The 25588-nt window shown below is 44.2% G+C and overlaps 3 long non-coding RNA genes across 3 annotated transcripts; 1 reads left to right on the top strand and 2 right to left on the bottom strand.

Annotated features, from left to right (window-relative positions):
- Positions 1-9230: 9230 nt before the first annotated feature.
- LOC140689245 (uncharacterized) lies at positions 9231-13774 on the bottom strand. The gene is made up of 3 exons (XR_012064123.1): positions 13529-13774; positions 11592-11636; positions 9231-9620 (listed from the first exon to the last, which is right to left on the bottom strand). It is a non-coding gene; the product is annotated as an uncharacterized lncRNA (long non-coding RNA).
- On the top strand, positions 13419-15592 carry LOC140689247 (uncharacterized). Its single transcript, XR_012064125.1, has 2 exons — positions 13419-13616; positions 13767-15592. It is a non-coding gene; the product is annotated as an uncharacterized lncRNA (long non-coding RNA).
- A 484-nt stretch (positions 15593-16076) lies between these two features.
- On the bottom strand, positions 16077-25147 carry LOC140689246 (uncharacterized). Its single transcript, XR_012064124.1, has 3 exons — positions 24379-25147; positions 17563-17723; positions 16077-16976 (listed from the first exon to the last, which is right to left on the bottom strand). It is a non-coding gene; the product is annotated as an uncharacterized lncRNA (long non-coding RNA).
- Positions 25148-25588: the final 441 nt, after the last annotated feature.

Genomic DNA, 25588 nt, shown 5'->3' with positions numbered 1-25588 from the left:
CACGTCTCCAAGCACCTGCTCTGCTCCCTGGCTTTCAGAGTCCCCATGCTTCCTCTGGAGTCCCGGCATCCTAAACAGGTAGTTCTTTTCTTCCTCTCTCTCTGCTTCCTACTTTGCAGCTCCTCTAGAAGTTGACTCGGCCCCTCTGCTCAGTCCTTTCCCGTTTCCTTGTAGTGGGTGGGAGAAGATGAAAGGAGAGGAAGGGAAAGCAGGAGCAGGTGTTAATAGGTTTGCACCCATCAAAATCTCCCCCAGAGATGCCATGCTGGACCCTGAGGACAAACTGGTGCCCAAGGCAGGGTCCTGGCCCCCATGGAGCTGCTGAGTTCCTGAAAGAGAGACAGGCTGCTACAGCTTGAGGGAGCTCTGGTAGAGATGGGTGTCTGATAGAGACAGAGGTTGAGGTGCATACGGAGAATGGCATGGGTATATCGTACAGACACTTATTGGCTGTATTGCGGCACCACCATCGGGAACCAGAGCTGGGAACGTGGAGTCAGTGGAGAGAAAACCTCAGAGAGGAAGAGTGGCTAATTCTTGCCCTAACAGGAGAAGCTGAGGTGCTTTGGTGGGAGAAAAGCAGACTTGTTTAGGAGACATGCAAGATTATGAATCCCCCACTTCCTGTCACACCAACAAAGAAAGGGGACCAGGGGCAGGGAGGCCACCATCGCTGGCCATGCAGGCAAATTGGAGGAGTTACCTCCAGCCTCTCTGTCCCATGGGGGCTGGAGGAAGGGAGCTATGTGGGCACAGCCTTGTGGGAGGCGTGGTCCAAGCTCCCAGGGGCCGACATGGGATGTGTACTGGATGTCCCAGGATTTATTCTGCCTCCTCCACTCTCACCCACCACCCCCAAGATTTCTGCTATTACAAATAATGTGGCTACACACATCCTTGGACATTAGCCGTGGTACTTTAGCTTCTACGGGGTAGTTCCTAGGAGCAGAACTGCTGAGTCAAAACTTCAGGCTTTTTATTGTAATGAATGTTGTCAGATTGCTTTCCTAAATGCCTGTAACCATTTCCCCTTCCACGAACAATGCAGGAGAGTTCCCTTTCCTCTACATCGCTGCCAACAAAGGTGTTCCAGCTATTTTCATATTTTCTAGTCTGGTAGATATAAAGTTACTTTAATTTGCTTTCCCCTGGTGACTGTGAGCATCTTTTCAGATGTTTGTTGCTGTTGAGATCTGCTTTTCTCTGAGTTTTTTTTTTTTCCTTTCCTTTCTTTTTTCTATTTTTTGGTACTTTCTTATCAATTATATATTATATTAGTTGTATATTATAAATATATGTATATATTTAAATATAAGTATTCATATATTATAAATATATGTATATTATAAATATATCTTAAATTATAAGTATTAAATATTTGCATATTATAAATTTGTGTACTATATACATGTTTTATATGTACATTACATTACATTATACATATATAAATATTGTACATTACATATAATATATATATTTATATATTATAAATATTAATGGTAATATTGTAAATATCTTACTCTGAAGATTTATGTCCTACAGCTTGGGGACATAAATTATTTTCTGTTATTTGTTTGATGATTTTCTGCCCTTATTTTCCATGTACTGTTTTTGGAACTTATTAATCAGCTTGAAGTCCAGCGGGTAGGCCGTCAGTAAGGGAAGATGGGGGAGAAGTGGGAAGAGCACGGCCAAGGTGGAACCACAAGTATCAGGACCAGAGTGACCACAGTGCCCGTTCCTATTGCCTCTGCCCTTGGTGGTGTGGTGCAAGTGTCTTCCTGCGGTCATGGGGCCGAACACACACCTGGCCCAGGAGTCAGACAGGCTGATGGAGGATCCAGAGGAAGGCAGGTCAGGTGCAGCCCCAGTGGCTCCTTACACCAGGAGATGAGCCTGCAGGTAATTTGGGCTGCAAATTGGTTGCTGCTTCATTTTCGCCCTTCAAATCACTCCAGAGTCTTTCTTGTAGCCACCCGCAACCAAAACATACAGGGAAGGAAATTCTGGGAAATGTAGTTCAGCCTAGCCTAGTGGGCCTATTACAAAGCTACCACGGCTCTCTTTGAGGTCTTATTTAACACTTACAGAGTACACATAAAAGTATATGCAAACTGCTGTTCTAAGCATTTTATGTATACTAACTCATTTAATTTTTGTAATCCTTCTAAGAAGTAACTGTTATTATTAATATCCCCATTTCACAGAGGGAGAAACTGAGAACAGAGAGGTTAAGTATGCTGTGTAAGTTCACACAGCAGGTAAGTGGCAGAGCTGGGCTTTAAATCCAGAAAGTCTGACTTTGGGGTTTTTGTGCCCCACCACTCCACTGTGCAAAGGCACTGTTGCCCGTGGCCAAATGGATATTTAAAGATGAAAACTGGTGAGCTGTAGAGCTTTATTTTGGGGAGTCATTTACTTGGTTGTGTTTTTGTTTTGGACTCTCCCAATGGAGGTTGTTTATTGAATTTTTTTGTGCTAAGAAATGTGTGTTCCAGTAAATAGAGGGTCAAGATTAAAAAAAACGCTCAAGAGGGTAGGTATAGCTCAGTGGTCCTGTGTTCAATGTCCAGTACCTCCACCAAAAGAAAAAATTAAAAATAAAAATAAAACTGCTCAGAAGCATCTGCATTTTGCTCTCCCTTGGTGCCTCTGCTTTAACCTCCCGAGTGCAGGCCCTGCCAGGAGAGGGATGAGGCAGGCTCTCAGGAGGAGGTGTGGGTGCTACCTCTAGGCTCCTCCTGTCTCTCTGCAGGCTCTGGGCTCCTGGGGACTGAGTCCCCTAGGCTGGCTGTAGCCTCTGCACCCTCTGCCCTACTCTGCGCCTCATAAACATGAGCTAACAGTGCCCCCAGTGCTGTTTTCCTGGCGTGTTCAGGCCTAGCCTGGTCTTCAACAATGGACACTAACCCTGCCTCAGCTACCAGGGAGTCACAAAACTGGCAAGCCACCTCTCCATCCTTTTTGCCTTGGTGTACATAAGCCATTATTGGAAGGGGTGAGGGTAGCAAGCTCACCACTCAGCATTTTATAACCCTAGCCCTCCAGTTCATAAGCCCTGGTGCCCCTAAGGATGCAGGTGAGTGTGGGGTTTCTCAGTCCCCTCAGGCCCAAGAAGGAGTCAGGGACCAACGCTCCCCCAGGACACACAGCCTTTCCTGCCACACTCCTGGGTTCCACTTGGGGCTGCTATGGGCAGTGCGAGATTTAACAGAGAAGCCGTCAGCCTGGCTTCCTTGCACTGATCTCCAAGCCTGAATACTGGGGTAGATACTGGAATGAATGTGGGAACTGCCCCGCTGGACCCTGGTCTGTTCAGCAGCTTGCCCGCTGCGGGGTCCCCATGGTGTGCAGAGACTGCAGGCTAGCATGTGACTGCGGTCCCGTCCTCAGTGATTCTCAAACTTGCGTGCGCATCAGAATCGCCCGGAGGGCTTAGTCCACCAGGCCCCACCCCCAGGGCATCTGAGGCCTAAGAATGTGCATTTCTTACAAGTTCCCAGGCGCAGCAGCTACCTTTGCGAAGAGGACCCCACTTTGAGAACCACCGCTGTATCGAACATCGCCTTCTTCTCTGAGGCATGACGCCATTCCAACACTGACTGCTAAATCGATGCTGCCAGCCCGGCCCAGAGAGCAGCCCAGAGGCTGTCGTTTCCTGCCCCCTCCCAGCACTGAGCTGGGCAGCATCAGCAAAAGCCGCCAGGGAGGCCCCCACCCTCGGCTGGGCTGATCGCCTACACAAAGCGTCCTCTGTGCTGCAGACTTGCTGACAAGCACCACCCTGTGTTTGGGGGATGAACCAAATCTTCATAACATTAGACCTGTGGATTCCTGGCTCTGAAAACTGAAGCAGAAACTGCCCCCCCAACCCCCCTTTCCCAGCCAGCCCACCCCGACCGCCCTCCGCAGGCGGGCGCAGCCGGAGGCCGGAAGTGGAGCCTGGCGGGTGGGCGGGCGAAGAGCTGCTTCCTGCTTCCGGTGCCGGCGGAGGCGCGAATGTTCCACCCCCTCGGCCTTCGAGAACCTGTGCCCCGACCTAGTGTCCAGAACCCGAGACACGGGCCGGGCTGGCAGAGGGGCGCAGCTCAGGCCGGGTCAGGGATGTCAGCTTTGCGGACAATCACGCAGGCGCGAGGGCAGCCCCCCTTGACTCGCGTCTCCTTCTCAAAGCTTTCATGGACGCCCTGTGGTTTCTCCCTCCTTGGCTTTCAGGTAGAGTCACAAGTTTCCCATTCCCTTTCCCTTTTCCCATCACTATGAACTTCAGGTGAAGAGCATTGGTATTCGCACATACAGAGAGTTACTAACGGCCTCCTTGGTGTTTAAACCCATTTTGTCTGGTCCACGTGTCTTAACCTGGACTCTGAACCCCAGTATGGACTACAGAGTGGGCAGGTCAGCAGGTGCTGAGGGATTGTTCATCCGTCAGACGGCATTAGAGGACTTCAAAAAGATGGCACGGCTAATTAAGGTTTCCAGAGGCAGCCCTTGCCTAAGTGGTAACACTTCAGCTGCCCTTGCTCTCAGCCTCTAGCAAAAAAAGGGAACGTTCCTCACTGGAGTTCTTCCTGGTGAGTGTTTTTGCACGGTGCCCAGCCAGCAGATACCTACTTGAGGTTCACAGTCAATGGAGTAACTCCGAGTTGTGCTGGCTACCAGAAATTCAAAAAACTGCGTAGATACGAGTACATGTACTCATACGTATGATTGATTCTAATCTCAAGCACAAAGAGGTGCTGGCTTTTTAGTAATATAAAATTTGTTTCTCTCTGCCACTGCTAACAAATATTTGTTAAAAACTGATTTGAAGGGGATGCAAAATTATAGCTTGCCACAGATCTCAATTTGACTGTGTAAACTCTATGAAGATGTTTTGCACCTGTCCGATTTTCTGGGGGAGAATTTTAAAGAGTAAAGAGAAAGTGAGGAGGAGTGAGGCTAATAATGGGGAGGCATATGCACTACCTGGGAAGGGGCAGAGCTTTTCCCAAGGGAATGGAGTGCCATCCCCTTTTTATCCTTTTTGGTCCTTAATGTCCAGTTATGGCTGTATGTAGGTGTGTAATGACGTTAAATGTAATATGGGAATGTAGTAAAAATCAGCGTATGAGACTCAGGGTCTGTTGGAAGTCAGATTTGTGGCCATCTTGGTCCCAGCTGGTTCCATCTGGGGTTTTTTGTTGTTGTTGTTGTTGTTTGTTTATAGCTTCCTTTCTTATCTCTGGACCCTTTAACTTAAAGATTTATGTTAACATTGGCTAAAAGTGGGGGTTGGAGAGTTTGAGCAAGGACACTCCTGCTAAAGGTGAGGGTAGAGGTGTTTTGAGCAAAGACCTGGAGCAGCTCTGGCAACATAGACTCTATGAGAATGTTTTGCGTGTGCCCAGTTTTCTAGTTGAGTATTTGTAGCTTCCGTTGCGTTACTAAAAGTGCCATGAACAACCCCACCAACTGGAAAAGGACAGGAACCGCTGACTTAGGTAAAGCTCACCAGTCACTCCAGACCTCTCCTCCCTCCCCACCTTCCCTCTGCCCAGCTGTCTCCATTCGTGGCTTTCCCATGGGGATCTGAAGAGGGACTAGACTGGAACCACCTGTTTCCCGAATAACCACCCACCTCTGGATTAAAGTGAGCTGGAGGGGTTTAATGAACCAAGTGAAAAAATAAATGTAAAAATATTTTACAAAAGTATACAAAAGTAAGGAGTTGAAGAAAAGGTAGGGGGTTGCCAGTATTGTGAATGTTAGTGTGATGACTGATTTCTGATCGCTGGACCAACCGGTCCATAGGCTGTTTACTTAGTGTTTGAACTGAAGGCATTCTTGCTTTGGCCCCGAGCTCTGAATCACTATTGAGCAACTGCTCTGTGCCAGGGGCTGTGCTAACTATGCTATGAGTATTAACCTACTGAGTCTTTACAACAAATCTATGAAATGAACACTATTATTATCCCCATTTTACAGAAGCCCAAACTAACCTAGAGACCGCCTATCTCTGGCCACAAGGTCACAGAACTAATGAATACTGGAGCTGAGATTTCCCCCAGACAATCTTGTTTTAGAGTTCACACCCTTAACCCTCTATGGAATGCTAGGCTCCAAGGAGCTGCTTAAGTCAGCTTCCAAATAGCCATGGGGGTGGGGAGGGGCATACATTAAACACGATTCTTACTATTGGAGGATTTGAGCTATTTTATTAAGATTCAAAAACTCATCAGTGAAGAATAATTTCGTCAGTCGTCTCACGCTTCCATGATCACAGTTTGGTTTCAACAGACGCTCACTGTACACAAACTGTGTAAAAGCACTGGGTGCAGCGCCATAGGGGCTACAAAGTTGAAGGTGATGATCCTCACTAGTCCCTGTCTAGGCTGACAGACACGTGCATGTAAACACCACAAAATGCAGACTGACAATTGCCCTGACAAGGTGCTAGGGAGTCTGGGGAGCATTCTGGGGCTTTTGCTGACTGTTGGGTTCCCTGGTCGGGAGGCAGGTGCAGGTGTGACGGGCATCAGGGTTTTAAGTGGAGATGTGTAGGGCTGAGACACTGCTCAGCCCGCCAGCTCCTCTGCTGGTTCCAAACTGTACGTAAAAGAAGGATTTGGTCTGTATCCATCTGGTCACATGCCCCAGGCGGCTCGTTGTTTCCTCTGCCCAGTTTCCCTGCCCAACACAGGGACGTATCTCAGGACTGTGGGGTCCTTCGTGATCACACAGGAGCAGATCCTTCTCCCAACACTTGCAGCCTTGTGTTGAGGGCATAGAGCCCTTGAAGGCCCCGCCTGCCCATTTCCCAACTGATGATTAACTGTAGCTGACAACCCAGCATTACATAAGAAGATTATGAAACTCTGAAACAGAGAGGTAGGTGATCTGTGTATAAAAATAGGCAAAAACCTCATTATGGTGCTTCTTTAAGACTCAGAGACATCTAGTGGCAGAAAATTTTATCTGCAGGCCTAGCGGACCCTTTCCAAACAAGTGACTTTAAAAAATTCTGATTTGGAAATCTTTTCCACATACGCAAATTGGGGGCCTTGGGTTTAAATTACTTTGACAAAGAAGGAATGTACAGGTTTTTCACTTGTAGGAGTACAGTACTGCCTCTTTTATTGAAGTATAATTGATTTACAATGTTTCAGGCGTACAGCAAAGTGATTCAGTTATATATATGTGTATACGTATACATATGTATTCTTTCTCAGATTCTTTTCTAAGTTACTATAAGACATTGAGTATAGTTCCCTGTGCTATACAGTAGGTCCTTGTTGTTTATCTATTTTATACATAGTAGTGTGTATCTGTTAATCCCAAATTCTTAATATATCCCTTTTCCCTTTTCCCCTATGGTAACCATAAGTTTGTTTTCTATGTCTGTGAGTCTCTGTTTTGTAAAAAAGTTTGTTTGTCTTTTTTTTTTTAGATTCCACATATAAGTGATATCATATGGTATTTTTCTTTCTCTTTCTGACTTACTTCACTTAGAATGACAGTATCCAGGTCCATCCACATTGCTGCAAATGGCATCATTTTATTCTTTTTAATGGCTGAGTAGTATTCCATTGTATAAATATACCACAACTTCTTTATCCAGTCATCTGTCAGTGGACATTTAGGTTGTTTCTGTGTCTTGGCTATTGTAAATAGTGCTGCTAATAACGTTGGGGTGCAGGAGTCATTTTGAAGTAGGGTTCCTTCTGGATATATGCCCAGGAGTGGGATTACTGGGTCATACGGTAAGTCTGTTTTGAGTCTTTTGAAGCATGTCCATACTATTTTCCATAGTGGCTGCACCAAACTACATTCCCACCAACAGTGTGGGAGGGGTCCCTTTTCTCCACACCCTCTCCAGCATTTGTCATTTACGGACTTTTGAATGATGGCCATTCTGACTGATGTGAGGTGGTACCTCACTGTAGTTTTGATTTGCATTTCTCTGATAATTAGTGATACTGAGCATTTTTTCATGTGCCTATTAGCCATTTGTATGTCTTCACTGGAGAATTGTTTGTTTAGGTCTTCTGCCCATTTTTGGATTGGGTTGTTTAGTTTTTTCTTATTAAGTTGTATGAGCTGTTTATGTATTCTGGAAATTAAGCCCTTGTCAGTCTCATCTTTTGCAAACATTTTCTCCCATTCTGTAGGTTGTCGTTTTGTTTTGCTTATGGTTTCCTTTGCTGTGCAAAAGCTTGTAAGTTTAATTAGGTCCTATTTGTTTATTTTTGCTTTTATTTCTATTGCCTGGGTAGACTGCCCTAGGAGAACATTGCTAAGATTTATGTCAGATGTTTTGCCTATATTTTCTTCTATGTCACCCTTTTTAAAAGGTACATGGTATTGTACACTATTTATACATAAACTGTAAGTCACTTTTTTGAGGAACAGGTAGGTGGTTTCCAATTTTTGCAGTCATAAACAATGTTATGATAAACATCCTAGTGTGTTGGGGTCTTTGGTTTGCTTGTCCAGTTCTTCCCCCAGGATAGTGATTCTCAAAGTGTGTTCCAGGGAGTCCATGGAAGTGCCTGAGGGGCTCCTGCAGGGGCGAGGTGAAGGCCAGGTGAAGCATCAGGTCTCCCTTTTGGCTTCACTAATATATTTAGCTTAGCAAGGCCTCTCTCACCAGAGATTCACAAACATGCACAGACACTTTCTTCTTAAACTTTTATATATTTGCCTTATTTTACATTCAAATTTTAATCATTCTGGAATATAATTTGGGGTAAGGTCTGTTTTTTTCCCCCAAAGTATTTTGTTTATCATTTTATTCTTCAAATACAGCTTCAAAATAGTCTCTAAGGACATGAGCCTTTAACCAGACAGGAGTCCTGGATTTGCCATCATCTGAATATTGGCCTGTTGAAACTAGTTTTCTTCCTTCCCTTTCTCTGCTAGTTGTAGAAAACTACTTTTTGTCTTTCTGGAAAATCCATTCATTCAGTAAAAGACCAACAACTAAAGCCAACTATTTTTTTTTAAAGGAAACAATGAGTTTCCTTAATATTTCAGGCTTGAGCAGCATTCCCTGTATAGCAATTTATGATCTACTCATCTGACTGTGTCCCTACAGCTTTCACGTCCCTTTGAATCCTAAAGCAAAGTGACCAAGTATGTTTGTGCCATCAGGGGAAAGAAAGAGGGGTTTATGTTTGTGCCACTTACTAGGAATGAAATCCATTTAAGCTGCTGTTTCTCTGATTGTGAGGTGTTATCCCTAGGGAGACAGTGAAGGACGCCTCAAACAGCGTCCAGTTTTATTGCGATATATTTGGCCTACGGCGCTGTATACATTTAAGGAGGACAGCATAACGATCTGCCTTACACACAGCAGGATGTGATCGCCACAGTAACCTTAGTGAACACCCACCATCCCAGATAGATACAAAACAATACGGATCCATGAATATTGGTGGTTTAGAGAGAAGTCTCAGAAATTCCATTATCTCCTGGGCAGGATGGGGAAGGTTGGAGGGTGTTGCTCTGAACCTTGAATTGTGGCAGAGGTGAGGCCAAGCAGGATGTGCAGTTTGGTTGTGATTTTGGTGCTATAAACAGAGGCAGGTTGTTGCTAATGTGAGAGGAAATGTAGCATTATATCACTTTTAGCTGAGTCTCTAATGGAATAAGAATAAAGACAGATTAATACAAAATATGTAATCAGTACCCAAGAACATGTACAGGGGCCGTATTCTAACACAAGAATGAAACAGAGCATGTGTTAAAACTCTCCCTTGTTCCCTGGTTTCTTTCCTTCTGCCTAATATTAGAATATAAACACCATTGTTTTTGTGAGAATTAGAGATAATCTGTGGAGACTGTCACTGCACAATGTCTGGCTTGGAGCAGCACTAAAAACTCGTCATTACTGATGTTTGCAGGACTTTTATCATCATTTTAATTATTATCGTTAGTATTTGAAAGCAGAGTCACAATCTCAGATGGTTTCAGACCCAGCCCAGGAGTGTAAATGTGGCAAGTGGGCCTGGTGGGGAGTGTGGTGCCTGGAGTCAGCACAGTCTTCTCAGGGGAGCAGCCCCCATTCAGTTCCAGCCAGTCCCTGTCAAAGAAGAACCCTGGGCTCCTGGGATCCTGGGAGAATCAGTCTTAGCATTTCCCCGGTGTCTCCAGTCATACTACACACTGCTTCCTCTGGTAAGCTGGTAACCTGGCTTTGTCAGTGTTCCTGCAGGCTGCGGTAAAGCAGGTTTCCATGTGCAAGGCTCTCACCAGGGGTCCTCCCTGGCTCTGTTGGCCCAGGACAATCAGAAAGACCTTGTGTGAAGCCCTCTCCTCCCTGTTTTGGGCCCTCTCCTTAACCCCCTTCCCAGGACCCTCTAAGAGCATAGTTAAGACAGTTATTCACACTTAAGTGTTAATGAATTAACAGCCTCTCTCACAATGGATGTCTACCTTTTCAAAGAGAACACTCAGAAAGGAAATAGATCTGGTTACTAACGCAGGGATTTTAGGACTCTCAGCATTTCAGAGGAGGGTCTTCCTTGGCTTTTCAGATCACACCAGGGGAGCAAACCCCAAACTCTGTCTTTGTAGGAAGCTGGCTGAGCTCCAGCTTCTTCTGCGGCCTGGTTTAAAAGTCTTCAGGAACCCAGGAGGAGAAGATGCTATTAGATCTTCCCTGCTGTTGAACAGTCAGTTGAGTTTTATTCAGTGCCCATTGTCAAATCAAGAACAGTTCAGTATCTACCAGGTATTGGTCAAAAAACACATCAAAAAATGTATGCTAATCCAGAGAAGAGAGTGATCACTATAGGTTGATCTAGAATTATCAATTATTATATACAGGTTAAAAAAACTAGCAGTTTTTAGTTTTTTAAGTTCATTTCATTTGTTTTCTCCATTCAGCCAAAGGATTTCCCCCAGCTTCTAAAAGCAGGCCTTGCAATTTAAGTGTGTGGCCACCAGGTGGTGGAAGTGAGCCATGTCCACGACACTTAACTGGAGAAGCTGAGCTCACCTTGAATCAAATTGCCTTATAACTGGGGTGAGCCAGGACTTCCTTTCCTTTCAACCAGTCAACCTGGAGTTCATCAAAAAACGTTCACCTTCTGGCAATTCCTGGCTTAAAAGGTCTAGGGTGTAATCCAGAGCGCTCTTGCTGAAAAATTTCACCCTTCTGTTCATCTCTGAGAAAGTCGAGTTCCTGTACTTACAAAGTATAAAATCCTCAGAACCCTCTTTTTTCAATCAGCTCATCTCTGTCATCTGACACTTTGAATTTTCGTTTCCCCTCTCTTTACAGTAGAGGAGCCCCTTCCCCCTCCTTACATCCCTGGGAAGGAATGCACGCTCTGCTTGGGGGCAGGCCTGGAGGCTTTTTTGAAGCCTGGAGGCAGGCGGAAGGCTTAGAGAAACCTGTCCAGGCAGGAAGGGCGAGCATCCCCCAGTGTGATGCTGGAGACAGGATGGGCTGAGCCAACAACAGTTCCTCTGCTTTCACTGCTGTATCTGAAAGGTTTGGCGGGACCTTCACTGGGAACTTTTCTCACTGGGAACCACTTTACTGAGGCTCTTCTCCTGCACGGTCTGCCCTTTCCCTCCAAGCACCAGAGATTCTTATTACTCACGGTAATTACGTCCCGTAGGGTTGCCACAATACTGAGCCATCGCACCTAGGAAAGTAAAGTTTAGGTTTCTGTGAGCCTGGAACATTGTCCTCAATTGACCAAAATATAATCTTTTCTTATGTGTGTTTCTGTTTAAAGACAGTTTTTAATTTGGGGGGGGGGGCAGGTAGGCTTCTATTTATTTATTTATTTATTTATTTACTTACTTACTTACTTACTTAATGGAGGTACTGGGGCTTGAACCTAGGACCTCATGCATGCTAAGCACCTGCTCTACCACTGAGCTATACACTCCCCCACTAAAGATGCCTGCTTTAATATATTGATCTATTTTATATACTATGTTATTTTATATACTGATTTATACCATGTTTAACATAGTGATCAACACTGAACTCACAGCCAACAGCACATGCCTGAATGAACCTCATCTAACACAAGTCTTTTCTGCACAAGGCACATCACAGTCTCTCCGCACTTAGGACACCAGACTTCACTTCAGCACAGTGCTTAGAGGCCATTTCAACAGCGAAATCACCAACAAAGAGCACAAAGATGTGAAAACAAAAGTGACAGCAAATAAGGCTGTGAAAGTTTACAGTATGAGAGCTGAAACAAGAAAGCAGAGAGTTGTCTTGTGTGACCTCAGCTGGAAACGCAGGTTTTTCATTGATCTGCACCATGTGTCGATTTGGGAGTTACAAATGGATTTTAGCAAGTAGGCAAATTTGCAAAGACAGAATTTATGAATAATAAGGATCAACTGTACAAATGCACCCAAAGCTCAGATCTCAGCTCTCTACACTTTTTCTTTCTTCTCCCAACAAGTTTTTCTAGCCTCACATTGTCAATTATCACCTCCAGCTGGATTACATCAAAGCATTCATTTAAAGCTCTGACCTTTCTCTAGACCAGCAGTTCTCAAAGTATGGTTCTGGGATCCCCGGTTGGGAGGGAGGAATCCTAAAGATTCTCTCATTTGCAATGACATATCTGCGCAAATCTGGATTTTCTTCATATGCTTCAACTAAAACAACTTGTCATAACAAATTGAATGTAGAAGCAGATCTGAGAATCCAGCTGTCTTCTATTAACCAGACATTAAAGAGATTTGCAAAAATGTATAACAATCACTGAGATTTTTTCTGCTTTGGAAAATCTGATAATATTATTTATGTTAACGTGTAACAGTTTTGTTGTTGTTCCTTTTAAACAAATTACTAAGTAGTTTATATGTCTTGGTTCTAATTTCTAATACAATAAACATAATAGATAAAACCCACTTAATCAAAAGTTCTTTGGGTCTTCAGTAATTTTTGAGGGTAGAAGTGCTGACAACAGAAGTCTGAGAGCCACCCATCTAGACCTGTAGTTACTTTTTCAGTGGTGTTCCTCGTATTTGCACTTGGACATCTATCAGCACCTTTTTTTAAAGAATTTTTTTTAATTATCTTTTTTTGGGGGGAGAGGTAATTCGGTTTATTCATTTATTTATTTGTTATGTATATTTTCTGGAGGTACTAGGGATTGAACCCAGGACGTCATGCATGCTAAACACATACTCTACCTCCAAGCTATATACCCGCACCCCCCCATCAGCACCTTGATGCAGCTTGACTGACGGTATATTCATCAGCCCCAGTCACCCTTGAGTCATTCCTCCTCCTGGCATCTCAGTCTCTGGCATCATCTCCCTCTCAGCCATCTCTGACTTTTCCCCTCTGTGCATCCCCTGCAGTTTTCACTCAGGGAAAAAACTCCAGAACATTTTCAGAATCCACATCTTTCTTTCCATCCCCGCTCCACCCGCCTCTCATGTCCCGTCTCTACCATCCTGCCTCTGCACCCACTGAGCGTGTGCTCTGCCAGCAAGCCAGTCATCAGCCCTGCACCACCACGCCACGTTCCTGCTCAAACACCAGCGATAGACCCATTACCTTCAGGAGCAAGTCCGGAGTTTTAATCTTCCATATTTGAACGCCAGGGAAGAGTCCCAGCAGTGTACCGCCGGTCCTCTAACCAGACGTTCGTTCTTCCCTTGGGGAGGGGAGGGTGGTGGCGAAGGATGGTAGTGAGGATGGAGGGTGCAGGTGGGAGGTGGGTGGCTCTACTCCATGTGCCAATGTTCTTGACTGCTTTTCCTTTGTTTCTGCATTCCCTGCCTTCCCTAATTAGTAACTGTTTGAACCTGCCCTTTGGAATTCAAGGAAGATCTAGAAGGCTGAAGCCTACTAACAAGAAAATGGAGGACATGGAAATGCTTTTGTATCCAGGACGCCCCCCCACCCCGGGTCCTGCTCAGTTTCACTCCAGGTCTGCCAGGGTGGATGCTGTCCTACTACTGAAAACGGAAACCACCATCATTGTTGCATAAGGCCACCGTGCCTGTCAGTCAGGCCCAGTGAGAAGCAAGGAGAAGGGGCACGTTGCCCCGACCGGAGGCCTTTGAGGAGTCCCTGAGGCAGTGCCCTGCAGCGGGAACCTCAGTTAGCCAAAGGTATGCAGAGGCAGAACTAAAGACTGGAAGAAGGCAGGTAGCAAGAGGGAGGGGGAGAGGCGGCAGAGTGCTGGTCACAGGTGATGTGCCTGGCGTTCCCGAGAAAAGCTCTGTGACGCTGGCTCACAAAGGCTTGCTCTGTGCTGCAAATGCCATCCAGCTAAAAGTCCTGTCTCTCACCATTTTGCACCAGCTTCCCCTAAAGGTCACCTATTGTCAGAAGGAGCCCAGGTGGAAAGTGAGGTGAGTGGGAGTCCTGGGGGGCTGATTTCATTCTGGTTTAGCTGGTTCCTGTTTAAGTCAGTAAAAAGGGTAGAGTTCCAGCTGGACTCCAGATGACAGTGAAATGTACCTTGTCATCCCAAAGTGACAGCCAATTTTAATACAAACAGTATGGTTCCACATTTTCCAAAGGCAATGGTGATCAAGGGAAGCAAAGGTGGGAGACTCAAAGGTGGGAGACTGGAGAGGGTTGGAGAAAGTAGCCTAAAGAGACCAATAGTCTGGTGGCCAAGGCCTGAGGACCCGCACTGATCTATGTGGCAGCAGCAAAGAGTCTTAGATAAACCACAGGCAGGAGACAGAGGAAGTTCTCATAAAACTGCAAACACTTGTGTCACTCGGGGCTGGTAGATTGCAAACAACAGAAGTGAACTCTGGATAACTGAAGACAAAAAGAAGAGACTGAGAGACTATGAGCAGCCCAGAGATTCAGGAAGCAGGAAGTAATGGGCAGCCCTGTCCTTGGGGAGGAAACTGTTTTGCCATTTTGGGTCCTTGTGTCACATGGCCCAAGATCTAACCTCCCCCCCGACAAGATTCCCATTTGCTTAGTTCAGATCATGTGCTCACCTTGGGTTGGGACTGGTGCACCTGGAGGGGCAGCGCCACCAAGCCTGCGTGTGTGGTTAGGGGCAGTGTCTGGCTGGGGAACAGCCGGAGACCCAGAGGCAGCGCAGGGGTACCTGCGTGTGTGGGCGCTCGCCTGGGCTTCCCCTAGAGACGTCCAGGTGGGCTCCCAGCGGAGTGAGTTTTAAAGCAGCGCTGGTTGTTAGAACTGAGATTGGAAATATAAGAAACAGAACTAGAGAAAGTACTGCAGGAGGAAAGGAACAAACGGGAGGCAATGTCAGCCAGAAAAACCTTCCCGGATATGTGAGGGGAGAGGAGGGGGCCGCACTGCTCTTTTTGTTCACTGTTCACTGCTCTTCAGAGTTGCCATGTGCAGTTTGGGAAGAATTAGCTCTGCCCAAGGGAGGGCACTAGTGTTAACAATAGATAAAAGATAAGTATGGAAGAAAGAAAAGGAAAACATTTGCAAAGTCAATTTCTGAGCCAAAGCCTAAAGGCTAGCCTATGGTTGGATGTCTAAAGAAAAAAGGAAGAAATTTCTTCAGGCAACATAGACCCTCTGTATCCTTGAGCGTATTTTTTTAAAGTACACATCTCCACCTAAGACGAAAATGAAATTAAATCTTCTAATAAAGTGTTCTTCAGAAAGAGAGATCATACTGGAGATCAAATATTCAGAAAAATCACACATGCACGCACACTCTTGTGATGAATTAACAAGTCAGGAAGAAAATGAGTAACAGATACTCACAGGGAATGAAAGAGGTGCTTGCCGTGCAGAGGGAGGGAGGGAGGGGAGGGGCACAGGAAAGCCTAGAAGGCTGAAAGGGCTGAACTGAGAAAACACCTGAAACCAAGACCAAAAGTCTACAGAGCAGCAGAGGCAACGATGCCATTGAACAGAGGGCTGAGCCGCCTCTGTCTTGAGTCGTTCGCTCAGCAAGCAGGTACTGCGCTCCAGCCATGTTTGGGATGCCCTGTCGGATCTGGAGATGTCACCAGTGACTCAGGGAACCTCCATTTACTACCATCTTTCCCTCTCCTACTGAAATTCTTCCCTAAAACCTTAGTGACAAAAATAGGACAATATAATGGTCTCCAAGTTTTACAATTTTGTTCCTTTGTAGCTGCTTGAATCCATCCCTTGAAAAAAGAAACACAAAAATTGGAAAATACAGTATGGAACTTCATATCAGTTTTCTAAAATTTTCCAATTTAAAAAAAACCTCTTAAAGCTTACCAACTCGTTTTATTATTCTTTCAAAAGCAAAGATAGACTTTGTATTTAAAAGGTCACGCCTCTATCATGATAATGAAATGGTTTTATTAAAAAAATTATTTAACATATTACTCTACTCAGCTGGAAAGGTGAAACATGAAGCAGGTTCAGAACTGAGAAAGATCTAGGCTTGTCTTGTGGGTTGTTTTTGGAGAGAAGAAATATGGTAAGAAATTGTTTGGCTTTTGCCCAGGTCAGACCCAGTTCAGACTTCAAAGAGAGAACAATATTGTTATTTGAGTTCAGTTTCCATCCAAATTAAAATATCAGTTTCCTACTTTGGGTTTAGTTCAGCTGCCTGCTGAGAACTGAGAATGTCATTCAGTGGAAGAAAAGATGCCAGAGTAATTATTTTTTGTGACCCCTACTCCACCATCAATTGAGCGTCACTGACAGCTCTCAGCTCCTCAGAGCACAGGAGCAGGTGGAAGTCCTCCAGCACGCAGTCCTTGGGCCCTGGGACCCATGGGCCGGAGAGCCTTTGCGAGCTCGTGTCCTACTCAGAGGAGAGGCAGGAAGGACACCAGGGTCTGACGGGGCCTTGTACGTGGGTTGGCCACGGGTGCGAAGGTTCAGGAAGCGGGAGGTGGCTGTGGGGAAGCTGACACTTAGCACCGAGAAGGAAGGCAGAGGTATGCAGTGGCCTCCATCCTCCACCAGGAGAAAGGTCAAGACGGGCGTGGAGATACCTGTTTTCTACCTTTCTTCATTCTGTCTTAGAGACCCTGACAGAGGAACTCAGTGTCCAGAGGAAAAACTGAATAATAGAGGAAGGTGATGATTCAAAGGAATGACACAGAAAGGACAGTCATGAGAAATACCTGCGCTTTTCTTCTCCTTCCCTTGTCCCCCGTGCTCAGGTGCCCATCACAACCTTGCTGAGAGAGGACTGGCCTGGCACTGCTGCCCCACCCCCACCCCGCTGTTTTTGCCATCTACACCCACACCCGTCCCTGTGCCGCCCAGACCTGGTCACCCTGCTTTCCTATGGAGGCAGCCCAAACACTGCTCAGAGTGACAGCCACATGAGCCCTCTCTCCACCCCAACTCCTCCTTTATAAAAGCAGCTTCAGACACTTCCAGGGAAAGTCTTTAAGTAAACATGATAAAGGGACTGAGGTGGGGGGGAACAGCTCAGTGGTAGAGCATGTGCTTAGTGGGCATGAGGTCCTGGGTTCAATCCCCAGTACTTCCATTAAAAATAATAATGATTAAAATAAATAAATAAGTAAATAACCCTAATTACCCACCCCTCCAAAAAACTGATAAAGGGATTTAGAATATCAGACTGGAAACCACTGTTAAATTTATGTCCTGCTAAACCTGAGTATTTGCCGTCATACCTGTGTGTGGTACTTTGAGGGCTAACAACAAAAACTGTTGCTCAGGCGTTGAGAGGATTAAATGAGATGACATCCAGAAAAGTGCCTTCAAAAAGCAAAAATCGCTGTAGAAATGCAAGCCCACTTTAAGCATTCTGGGCTGGTTACTGGTTTTCAATAGCCTAGAATTACAAATATAAATAATATACATGACATGGTTAGGTTTTTCAACTATTCTAGCATGTATTAACGGATCTAACTACACTGTTACTATCACTCCTGCTAGTAGTCACATTTATTAAGGCAGGCATTTTACCTAACACATCATTTCAGTTAATCCTCCCAAGAATCCTATGAAGTCACTATCTCCATCTACAGAGCGGGAACTGAGTCTCAACATTTATTTAATAGTCCATTCGTTTACCCACAGATTTACAATGGTACCTTTATCATAAAGTGAATGTCAGACTTATGTGACTCTGGTTTAAGTTCTTTTTTGATTATCATTATTTTTTAATCACCTAATGGATGCACTGGGGATCGAACCCAAGACCTTTTGCGTGCCAAGTACGTGCTCTGCCCCTGAGCTATACCCTTCGATGTGGAAGGACGTTTTTTCCAAGTTTTTGTTTTTCGTGGCTCTGTTTTAACTCTCTATTCTGCTCCATTGATGTGCTCTGCTATTTCTGTCTCAATACCAAAGCCTTTCATGATGGTTTTATTTATTGTATATTTTCCTGTTTGATATCATTACACTTTTTCCCCCAAAACATCCTTTTTTTTAAAAAAATAGATTTTCCCCGAGTGAAGTCTGTATTTTCGTTGTATACAGTTTGTTGTCTAAGAAATACAGACACGGTACTATATACAAAACACACCGGAGGGTAAACAGTAAGTCTCTCTTCTCTGTGTCCTGTTTTACTCATTTTCTGTCAAGAAGGAAGTGCTGTTACCAGTTTCTTACCTGCTCTTCTAGAAGTAGCCCATACACATGAACTTTAAACTAAGCTTATCAAGTTCTACCCCCAAAATTCAATTAACATTTTGATTAGAATTGAATTAAGTTTATAGATTAATTTGAGGGAAAATTGACAGATGTACAATAACAAATCTCATTCAGCAACTGGAGTGTCTACTTATCTTTTGGTCTTTTGTTGTGTCCTTTGATAAACTTTTATGATTTTATTCATACCTTGCTTATTTCTGACACTATTTATACCTAAGTATTTCAGTATTTTGTGTGTGTGGCACTAATAAATAGAATCCTGGTGTGCTGGTTTTGTAGCTGCCTTCTTTAGTCTGATAGTATCTTGTTTGTCTATCTTGCATTTTCTATCTATCTAGACAATGATACTGTTTACAAATAGTGACGGTTGAATCCTTTCTTTCCGTGTTCATACTACTTTTCTTGTACTAATTTTGTTGATTTAGTAAGACTTTAAGTAGATTCCAGTGAATATTAGTTGAGGGAGAAGATAATACCATCTCTTCCCTGGTTTTCCGGGAATACTACTTCCATACCACTAATTGTCATGTTTGCTGTGTGTTCTCAGTAGCTAAGTTTCCATCTATTCCAAGAGTAACAGATATTGAATTTAATGAAAAGTTTTTCGACATCTATGAGATACTCAAATGGTTTTTCTCCTTTAATCTGTTAACACAGCAAATTACATTAATGGAGATTCCTGGTGTTGAACCACTTTTGCATCCCCAAAATTGAATTTACGTGGTCACAGTGCATCACTTTAAAAATTGTATTTAGTATTTTTGCATCTATGTTCCACAAGTGAGAATAGGGCCTTAATTTGAAGGCCCTTAAATGCCAGGCTAAGGAGTCTGGATTTCTTTGCTGGGAACAATAAAAGTTTGATTAATATTTTTACCTCCTTTGAACATCTTATTGTGACCAGTCCAGCGATAAGAATTTATCTTTGGTCTCTGCTCTCTATTGACAAATGTTTCTGACTTTGTCTTTTTCCAGACAGCATCGTTTAGTGACTGTTGTGGAGATATGATTGCCGAATCTTTCCTTTTCTTTTTGTATCAGAAAGGATGGATCCTCTATTGACTTGTAAACATTTGAACTGGAAAGCAGTCTATTTTAGGCAACTGTCGTTCCTTCTGTGCTTCCATGCTGTGTGTTTTTGCACGAGCGTGACTTGCCAAGAAGAAGTGTAGGTAATAACTCTGTTGGGAAAGAAAATGATCCCCAAAGGCCCCTCACTGGATGTTACAGGAGTAACGTAGCACGTGGCCGTGAGGGGGGTGACCGTATGTGCTAGTTTTTCCAGGACTGTCTGAAGTTTTAGGTATCCTGCTCAATTAGCAATGTGTCAGAGTTCATGTCCTTTGTTTTTCCTAAAAAATAAGGCCACTGTAAGCAGAGGAAGACCAACTAAAATTCATCAAGGATGCCAGAAAGCCCAAGATATGCCAAAGAACTTAAATCCTCAGAAAACCTTGGTGGAAAACATGTTCGTTGGCCCTCGTGGGCTCCTGAAAATAACCCCCCAGTAGCCATGGTCTCAGAGGCCACACAGTGTCTTTAAGATGATGTGAGGCAAGGTGATGGGGACAGCAGCAGATGTTCAGAGAATGGTCTGACCTCCAGCTCTCACTGGGACTTCCTGACTCCAGGAACTTGAGATTTTAGTTCTGCGTGGGGATGGGTCTCGGTCCTGTGCTGACTGCTAGTTGGCCCTCTATCCACCCTCCCTTTCTTTCCAATATGACAGGGTTTATCTGAGTACATGGCTGCCCAGGCAAAGACGACGTGCATGTCGTAGTCTCCCTTGCAGCCAAGTGGCTACATGAGTAAGTTCTTCCCAAGAGCCTGTGAACAGAAGTTCTGTGTGTCACTGACAGATCTTTCCCTTGAAACAAGTAGTAACACACTCCCGATGGGACATTTTCTGCTTCCCCAGAAGTAGAAGCTAGAAATGGAGAAGAAAGCCCAAAGATCACACATCTGTCCCTCACTCTCCTATCACCAAGGCACTAAGTTATATATCTCTTCAGGGATTGCCTAGCTATAGGGGACAGCCTAGCTTTGGCAGGTGAGGGACCGAGGGCCAAGCATTTTAACCCCTTCTGTGTTCAGGGATATGCCCACTTCCCACTGAGGAAGCCCTGAAGGTCTGTCACTCCCACAGGAGAGAAAGACCACAGCTTAGCCCACAGGTGCCCCCGCCAGCTCTGACGTGGGAGGCAGGCAGACGCAGGAGCAGTTTCTTTGTACTTTTTTCTTTTTTCTTTTTTTTAAATTGAAGTACAGTCAGTATACAATGTTGCATCAGTTTCTGGTGTACAGCATTATGTTTCAGTCATATATGTCCATGCATAAATTCAGTTTTATATTCTTTTTCATTATAGGTTTCTACAAGATATTGAATATAGTTACCTGTGCTGTACAGTAGAAACTTGTTTATCTATTCTGTATACAGTAGTTAGTATCTGCAAATCTCCAACTCCCAATTTATGCCTTCCCACCCCCTTCCCCCACTGGTAACCATAAGTTTATTGTCTATGTCTGTGAGTCTGTTTCTGTTTTGTAAATAAGTTCATTTTTATCTTTTTAAAAAATTCCACATATAGGTGATATCATATGGTATTTTTCTTTCTCTTTCTGACTTAACTTCACTTAGAATGATAATCTCCAGGTCCATCCATGTTGCTGCAAATGGCATTATTTTATTCTTTTTTATGGTTGAGTAGTATTCAGGAGCAGTTTGATAGCAGTTGGGGGGATGAATAACAATGAAACAGCAGTTAAACATGTATTGTATTTGTTCAAAACACAAAGAAAGAATGAGAAATTAAGTATCATTGCATAGCAGAGATAATCAGACATAATGAAATGAAGTTCAGGGGGAAAAATCTAAATTATAAACACAAGGGAAAATTTTAATAGCAAGCTACCTAGATTATTACAAAACATTTTAAGAATTCCAGCAGGGCTCCTGCTTCTCCGCAAGGCAGATTAAACCACACATTTTAAGCTTTAATTATAGCAAGAAAACCTAAATACTGGTTAAGCTCAGAAGGTAGACTCCCTGGGTTGGCACAGTGGCTAAAACCTCCGAGGGGAAATTACATGCAGAGGCACGAGTTGAAAAATATAAATAAGTGAAACAAATTTACAAATCAATGAAACTAATAAAAATTTTAAAAATAAATTTTTTTCAACAAATGGTGCTGGAACAGCCAGACATCCACATGCAAAAAAGTGAATCTAAACATAGACCTTTACACCTGTCACCAAAAGTAACTCAAAATGGGCCATAGAGTGAATTGTAAAATGCAAAACTATAAAACTCCTAGAAGATAACATAAGAGAGAACCTAGATAATCGGGGGTATGGTGATGTCTTTTTAGATACGATACCAAAGGTACAACTCATGAAATAAATAATTGATAAGCTGGATTCATTAAACTTAAAACCTTCTGTTCCATGAAAGACACTGTCAAGAGAATGAGAAGACAAATCACAGACTGGGAGAAAATGTTTGCAAAAGGATAACTGATAAAGGACTGTTACCAAAATATACAAAGAACACTTAAAACTCAACAACGAGAAAACACACAAGCTGATTTAAAAGTAGGCCAAAGATCTTAATAGATACCTCACCAAAAAAGCCATACAGATGGCGAATAAGCATATGAATAGATACTCCACGTCTTATGTCATCAGGGAAATGCAAATTAAAAGAGACGCCACTACACACCTATTAGAATGGCCAAAATCTGGAACACTGACAACACCAAGTGCTGAGGAGGATGAGGAACAGCAGAAACTCTCATTGCTGGCGGGAATGCAAAATGGTACAGTCACTTTGGAAGACAGTTTGGCAGTTTCTTACAAAACTGAATATACTCTTACTATGTTATCCAGCAAGCACATCCTTTGGTATTTACACAAAGGAGTTAAAAACTTACATGTGTACAAGACCCTGAAGATGATGTTTGCAGCAGCCTTATTGCTAATTTTAATTTAAAATTTATAATTGCCAAAACTTGCAACCATGATGTCCTCCAGCAGGTGAATGAGTTAGTAAACTGTGATGCATTCAGACAATGGAATAGTATTCAGTGCTAAAAAGAAATGAGCTATCAAGGCATAAAAAGACATGGAGGAACTTCAAGTGCATATTACTAAATGAAAGACACCAATGTGAAGGTCTACATACTGTATGATTCCAACTATATGGCATTCCAGAAAAGGCAAAACTCTGGAAACAGCAGAGAGATCAGTAGTTACTAAAAGTCGAGGGGATGGGAGGGATGAAGAAGCAGAACACGGGATTTTTAGGACAGTGAGATTTTTCTGTATGCTACTAAAGAAGTGGATATGTGTCATACATTTGTCCAAGTTCATAGACGGCACAGCACCAAAAATGAACCCTTAAGTCCTTAACTACAGACTTTGAGTGATTATGATGTGCCACTGTAGGTTCATCAGTTGTAACCAGTGGACCACTCTGATGAGGGGTGTTGAGAGTAGGGGAGGCTATGCATGTTTGGGGGCAGGGGCTATATGAGCAGTCTCTGTACCTTCCTCTCATTTTTGCTGTGAACCTAAAACTGCTTTAAAAAATAAACTTTTTTTTTAAAGGGAATGTAAAGGACTAAGATGATTAGGACCAGGCATTCTTAGAAAGTTTCTTTAGGAGAAAGTGGGGGAATGGGACCCAAGGGGTGTGTGCCACAAACCCCTCGGAGAGTCTTGGGAGCACGTAGCAATACCTGCAGTTTTCTTGTTTATTTGTTCACATGTTTATTGTGTCTTACACATGGTGGACAGCGGGACTCTGTCTACTTTTCACTGGAGGAACCCAGCACCTTTGAACAGTACCTTAGGCACACGTGCTAGGTGCTCAGCAGGCATTTGCGGTGTGCCCGATCCCTTTCCCCTTTCTCCAGGGCACACCAGAACCTCAGCTCTCCTCACCTCCCCACCAACCTTCTCACTCCCTTCCCTCCAACCTAAGGAATCTGTACCTGATCAGAGACAGGGGTAGTGGTGTGGGAGGGTGGCCAGGAGCCTTGCTCCTTTATCGTGGCTAATGATTCTCCTGGATATGTCTTTGCTTGAGTGCTTCCTTTCCGCCATACACCCAAATTATTGAAACTGAAAGGCCATAAAAGACCCCCTGCCCTCTGACCCTGCCTTCCCTAAGGCAGCTAGCTGAGGACTGAGCAGCCTGAGTAGGGAAGAGCCACCTGCAGCAGCGCCAGCCAGTAAAAAGTGAATCTGCGCCATAGATGCAGGCCACATACATATATAATGTTCAGTTTCCTACTAGCCTCATTAAAAAAAAAATAGAAAAAGAATGGGGGGAAGAATAAATTATGAATTTGGGATTAACATATATAAAATAGATAACCAACAAGGACCTACTGTAGCACAAGGAACTATATTCAATGTCTTTTAATAACCTATAATGGAAAATAATCTGATAAGGATAGGTTTATATGTGTGTGTATGTGTAACTGAATCACTTGAAACATTGTAAATCAACTATATTTCAATTAAAAATGAAAAAATATCAAAAGAACGGGTGAAATTACTTTTAGTATCATATTTTACTCAACCCAATATATCGAAAATACCATTTCAATATGCAATCAGTATGAAAGTTATTAATGAGGTAATTTCCCCTCTTTTGTACTAAGTCTTTGAATTTCCATGTGTATTTTCCGCTCCCAGCACATCAGTTTGCACTAGCCACATTTCAAGGGCTCAGCAGCCACCTGTGGCAGGTGACTTCGCATACTAGAGCAAGCAAACTGGGGAGAAAAACCTCCATTGGTATTTTAAAGTGTCCACTCCCACCTCACCTCACATTGGCATCTCCAGCGTTTAGCACGCGGGCCAGAAGACGGTGTGGCCGCGGGAAGGAGGAGGAAGCGTAGGCCCGGGGGTGGGGGACGGGGGCGGGGCGCGGAGGGAATTGGCCCCACCCAGCTGTTTCCAGGACCGTCCTGAGTGCCTCTAACACACTTGCCCCCTCGGGGTGTCTGGCAAGCTGCTTGGGCTGTGCTGGGGTGGGGCGTGGGGCGGTGGGGGATGGATGTCGGTGAACAAATATGCTCTCAAGGGATCAGCCAGAAACTACCCGCTCGTTGGTTCCACCTTGCCCAGGGCCGGTGCCGGGCGCGGAGTGTCGGGCTCTCAGGCCCATCTGCAGGGCTCGCTTGGGCTTCCCCTGGGTCTCTAGGCGTTGTAGCATTACTGCCAAACACCAACACCTTTATGCTATTTTGTCTGTGTTCCAAAAAGGTGCTTTTACAGCGTCTCTGCACCAATTAGCCCACAGCGTAATTGCCCTGTTATGAAGCCGGGCCTTGTTTAGAACCTGCCATCAAAGGTCTCCGGGGCTCCCTACCAAGTCCTCGTGAACTTCTTCCCCTTTTTTACTGGAGGGGAAGCGCCCAAGAAGCCAGCGACTGCCTATAAACAGCCGGTGAGTCAGGCAGGAAGCCAGGCCTCGCCCCGCCATTAGCATGACGACCAAAGGATGTAAGTAAGCCCCGGAATCCTTCCTTGTTGAGCAAGATTGTGGTCCAGCGCAGGGAATGTTTCCCATACTTGCCGCTCACCCGTGTAACCGCCTTTTGACAGAAGACCTGAAAGGGATTACGTGCGGAGGATGATGAACTTGATCTAACTTTTTCTTAATGAGTCATGCTGATGATTCTGGCTAGTAATTCGCAAATTATGCTTTAATATAATAGTTTTTGTCTCTGGTCCAGCTGTCACTTCTGTTATGTGAGTCCTGCTTGTGCCAGACTCCCTTTTTCAAATGTTACGTGAGAAGGAGACAACATATCTTGTAGAAATGTGTGCAAACTAAGAGCCAATAAGCCCTGAAGAATCATGGAGGGGCTGTCCCTCTTAGCGGTGCTTGGGCTTCGTCACAACTGTTTTAGCTGCTCAGAATTTTTTTTTTTCCAGAATGTGATTTTTTTTTTCCTAAAGGTCCACTTATCTACAAAAAATTGAATTCCCTGATTTGTTTGTAAACATTACTTTCCTAGGTTATACCAA

This window comes from Vicugna pacos, chromosome 25 (genome assembly GCF_048564905.1).
Source record: "Vicugna pacos chromosome 25, VicPac4, whole genome shotgun sequence".
Classification (NCBI taxonomy): Eukaryota; Metazoa; Chordata; class Mammalia; order Artiodactyla; family Camelidae; genus Vicugna; species Vicugna pacos.
This window is presented reverse-complemented; position numbering and strand designations above follow the sequence as displayed.